Source organism: Opisthocomus hoazin, chromosome 15 (assembly GCF_030867145.1).
Source record: "Opisthocomus hoazin isolate bOpiHoa1 chromosome 15, bOpiHoa1.hap1, whole genome shotgun sequence".
Taxonomy (NCBI): Eukaryota; Metazoa; Chordata; class Aves; order Opisthocomiformes; family Opisthocomidae; genus Opisthocomus; species Opisthocomus hoazin.
Window position 1 is genome coordinate 14,963,652 of NC_134428.1, and position 5,256 is coordinate 14,968,907.

The following is a 5,256-nucleotide window of genomic DNA, read 5'->3' on the forward strand; positions in this document are numbered from 1 at the left end:
AGCACACGGCAGCTTTTCTGCAAGCGTGGAAATGGGGAGGCTTGGGCCACGAGGATGAGAAGGGCCCCAGGAAAAAGCAGTAGTTTGTGTGAGTGCCGTGTCTGTGCATCAGCAAATATTACTAATACAAATGTAGCTGTACAGGCATTGTTAAATAACGAGCTATTCCTGAGCTCAGGCTGCCCCGTGTGATCCTGACTGTGTCAGCTGATGGGAAAAAAATCTCTGTCTGGAAGAGACGGCGTGTTCCTCGGAGAGGCCCAGCACTGTGTGCGTCTCCCCTCTCCTCTGTGCTCAGCCAACTCTGAGCCAGCTGCCTGCAAGGGATGGGGTGAGGACAGAGCGATGTCCCGTCCTGGAGGGAGGATGGAGCAGGGACCAAAGTCAGATTTGGCTCGAGATGTTTGGCTTGCCGGAGGTTTGCTGCCTTGACCTTAGTGAGGGGCTGTAATCTAACTGCAAGCACCCTCCCCGAGTTGCTGGGAGGCATCCTCCCTCTCCCGGCACGCACCCGGAGGGATCCAGCCACTCTCCCCTCTGGGGACAGGAGGGCAGTCGGGAGGGTGAGTCCAGTGCGGGGCCAGGCTGTGGGGACGCCTCGGGGGCTGCACACATCCCTGGCTGTCCCCGGTTTCTGTCAGGGGACTAAAGGCGACAGTGTTTCCTTCTGTCTCAAAAGACAAATGAGTCACAAAGCTGGATTTATTCCCAGTTGGTTTTATAAAACCCTCACAGCAAACACGTGGAAAACACAATGCTTTGCTACCTGTGTTGTCATCTGGGCTTCAAGCCGTGGCTGTCCTTACCTCTGGCTTTTTAGCAGCCATGCCAGTATATTTCAAAATCTGGCAGTAAATGAAATAATACATAAAATCAGCTTCTTTTAATCTGTTCCACATATACTGCCCTTTAATTTCTGCACTGCACTTACAGGATATGGTGGAAAGAGGAACTGATTGTTTTCTTGTGTCCCCCACATACTTCTACTGAGTCTCCTCTACCTCTTCCCCTTTTCTGAGACAATATCCCTGTGTGATATTTTGTCATCCACAAATGCTCTTGTCATTTTCATCTGCATCCACTGAACTTTGCCGTCTTGGCTGTGCCTTCCTCAAAACCAGCTGGTTAATGTAGTCATGCCTCTGCCCCCAGCAAAGAGCCCCATTTCGAGATCTCCCCGCAGCCCTACAGTAAGCGATGCCTGCTGAGCCCATGATGGATGGCCAGCCTGAAAACCACTAAAAAGCAGAGAGTCTGGGCTTTGGAAACCCTGGGGTCATGGTCCAGATCTGCTACTTCAGTGGCATAGAGTTGAGCAAGTCCATGGCACACAGTAATTTCTCCTACCAAATATCATTTTTCTTGGGTGTTTTACCCTTGAGGGCAGCACATCTCCTGCTGACAGTGGTGGGCATGGCTGGACCCTGCCTTTGGCAGAGTCTTGGGGTGCGCCTGTAATACAAACACAAAAGCACAGTAGGGACCCGCTGGTAACCGACCCGCTCCCTGCTCCGCTGAAAACGTGCACTGGACCCTTTGGGGATCTTCATTTTTCTTTGTGGTCTTTTCTCTTTGCTAGGATAGAGGAGGTCTGACTAAGATCATCTTCAACTAGACATGATGGAGCTTCCTCCAGAGAAGGTGTTGATGCCATGCCAGCCGCAGCCGAGGATGGGCGGGCGTGGGCAGAGGAAATCCCAGCACTGTCCCCTGCCTGCCCCTGGCACCCCGGGAAGGGCTGGGACAACCCCAGCTGCTGCAGACCACAGCCCACTGCCTCTGCTTTCGCCAGCCACAGCAGCAGGAGATGTTCGCTGCTCAGTCCCCTTTGCAGGCATGCGTGGAGCTGGCTCAGCCGCCCCGCCCTGGCAAATCCCAACCTTGGGGCTGGGGCTAATGGGGAAAATCTTGCGATTTTGCTTCCCTCTCCTGCAATGTGGCTCTAAAATAATCCTCAGGGACGGGATACAACCGTGGCTGCAAGCACCAGTGCTTTCTCTCTGGAGCTTTAGAGGAAAAGGCAACACATGAAGCCAGGGACAGGGGAAACCCTGAAAGCTCGGCCCAGCCCACCCCAGCTCAGAATGTGAATCTGGGACAGTGGGGTTTTGTGATCGTTTCCTGCTGCCCAAGAGGAACAGAAACTCTTTCTTCCCACCACCAGGGCCTTTCCTGCACCATTGTGGTCTTTCTCATTCCCAGTGAGGTGCTCATTCCTGACAAGGTGCCCATGCTTTTGGAAAACAGGTGCTGGCCTCTGCGACTGGTATGGCCTGGCGGGTCCCATGTGGCCACCCGCCCCGGCACGGGGCTCTGGGCAGCTCAGATAACCAGATGTGCGCTTTGTCCCCATGATTAGCTAACCGTCCTCTTGCTGCTGGCCTGATGCTTCACATCGGACGTTGCAGGAGAGGAACTGCCTACAAGAGAGATGTGAAACCCAGGACACAGAAAAAAGACTCTTAAAATAAAAAGGCCTCATGTCTTGCCTGACAGCAGCTCTGGAGCCAGCCGGCCTCAGCAGGCAGCTCCCATTCCCTAGCAAGCTAAGCAAGGCAATAACAGCCTGAGAGGGAAATAACAAAAGCAAAGGAAAACACTTTCCTTCTCCCTTTCAGTTTCTCTTTGCTAAAACAAAGCGATAACTGAGCAGTGTTTAATTTGGCTCGCCCGCAGCATTTTGGTTTGGGTGCTCCTAGGCAGCCAAGGACACAGCTGGGAAAGCTGTTGGCAGAGCTGGCTGCCACACGCTTCACCTGACAGCTGGGCAGGGAGGTGAGACTGCGGGGATGTCGTGTCCTATCGTGAGTTAACGGAGGCTGCCAGAGGCCGGAGTGTGGCACCCATGGACCCCCGGCCAGGCAGAGTGAGATAGGGGTGCTGCCAGCACCTGCACCAAGAAAACATCTGCAGGAAAACTGGTCATGCCAAATCAAGCACAGAACAGTTGCTGGGGACAATCTAACCCTGTTTTGGCAAATTTCTTCACCCAATCAAAAATATCCTTTTCTATATGTATTAGTCAAGCCTGGCAGAGATGGGTGTGCAGGAGCAGGGTGGGAGGCAGGGCAACGCCGCATCCATTGAGCCCCAGAGAAGGAGACCTTTGGGGGCTCCCAGCTGGCTGCCACCGAGCTGCCGCTAGCACCGACACCAGCTCAATCTCATCTCCAGTTTTTGAGGGGTCTATAGGCATGAGAAGCCCAGAGGAGAGGCCGGCACGGCGTGGCACAGCCTGGCACAGCACCCAGCCGGAGGCAGCATGCCAGAGGTGATGCTCCAGCAGAGTGCGGGAGCCCAGGCTGGAGGAGCCGAAAGCAGAGCAGCTGTGCAGGAATACCTAGGAAGTGCCATAGGGATTGGATTTAATTTGCTAATCGGTAGCGGGGTACTCTGGTGAGAGCTGAGTCAGGCAGGGAGGCAGAGGGGAGTCTCCTGCCCTGGCACAGCTTGGAGCAGAAAGACAGTGATTTTCTGGGTTGCCTCACCGCACAGCAGCAGCTCTGCAGAAAGGCAGTGTGTCCTGCCAGCCAGCCAAGGTTTTATTTCCCTCTCCGCCTGCCAGCTCTGCAGGCCAAGGGAGAGCTGGCAGCATGGAGGAGGAGGGGGTTTGTGGAGTGGGGGAAGAGCTGTCTCACCCCAGTGACGAAGGACAGATTCGGGGCAGCCCAGCACACAGCTCTGAAGCAGCTCGTGTCCAGGCAGCAGAAAGCCTTTGCCTTCAGCTTTTCTGGTAGAAACCAGCCTATTTTTTCTCCCCAAAACTGTGTGGCACCAAGCAATGACGCAAAATCAGGCTTCCCTTCCTTGGCACCCTGTGGCTGCCCGTTCTTGGCATCCACCGGCAGCTCCATCTCCAAAAAGAGGTGGCGACACAGCCAGAGCGGGGCACCCCAGGCTTTGCCTTGCCCTGCTACGTCCTGTCCCCAATGCACTCCCTGTGCCCAGCGCCTGCTGTCCCCTGGGCCGCTGCCTGCGGGACAGCCGGGTCACCAGCTCCCAGGGCTGGCAGGGACATGTCCACAGGCAGGCAAGTTCCAGCTGCATCCCAGGCTGGCTCCTGGCTCTCCCATGTGGGATGGTGTCTGCCGTTGCTGTGGGGAAGATAACAAATACCAGCTGCTCCCACAAGTGTCTGGCAGGCAAATCCCACAGTTTGGAGGCTCCAGTACTGTACCAACCTGTGGTTTGGGTTTACGTCACTCTGAGTGTCTACGCATGGGAGCACGGCCCCATACATGGCACCCAGCTACCGAGCATCCCTCCCACTGGCTTTGCCAGAGCTTGCTTCTGCCAGGTCCAGCATCGAGGACAAACTCTATCACTTGTGCAAAGTAATATAAACATGCGCGGTGCTTTACACGCTGAGCTGCTGACCACTGTTGGTTGAAGAGCTGTCACCACCAGCTGCCAGCCTGCAGGAGAGCAGCATTCTGCATCCCTGTCTCACCAAGCATCATGTCTCCAAAACTGTCTCTCCAGGACACATCAGTTGCTCCAGTCCCCCATCTGCAGACCACCTTCCCATAAACCAGGCATGGGGCTGCAGTGGGGAGGTTTGCCATGCTGGTTCTCAGTATTTGGCTTCAAGAGCTCCAAGATGCAGCACAAGTACAGGCTCAGCACTGGGAAAACCACATTGGCTCCTTCTAGCAATGCAAACCCGGGTGATCGAAGACCCAAAATCTGATATAGTACTGCAGGTGCATCCAGCCCTCTCTGAAGAGAGGGTTGCTGAAATGTGTGAGGGGCAGCTAAGGCATCCCACACAGAAGCTCAACCAGCACCCAAGAAATTCCTGCCATTTTGATGGGTCCGTTTGATGGTAAGATTAGCTGGTCGTGCCGCATTGGAGAGAATCGCCCAACTAAGCAGCAGAAGCAGTGCCGTGTGACTTTCCACAAGTAACTATGGTAACCCAGCGCAAATAAATGCTATTTTCAAACCATGGGCAGAACCTCCTCGTGGGAAGCCCTGGCTGATCCCAGCTGCCGGCTGAGTGCTGGGGTCCAGGCATGGATGCCCTGCAGAGCGAGGGAGGGAGAAGACCAGCCAACGCACAGCGCAAGGTCCTGGAGAGGACAAGGAGCTTGTCCTGCTTGCTCCATGATGGGGTGTGCCAGAAAAAGGACAATGGGGGAAAAAAAACCAAACAGCTTTTGTCTGCACCATCCCCAGGAGCTACGGAAACTGTGGCAACAAGGATGATCTCCCAGCTGCATTCGCACACAAGCATGGCATGGAAAAGAGGAAGAT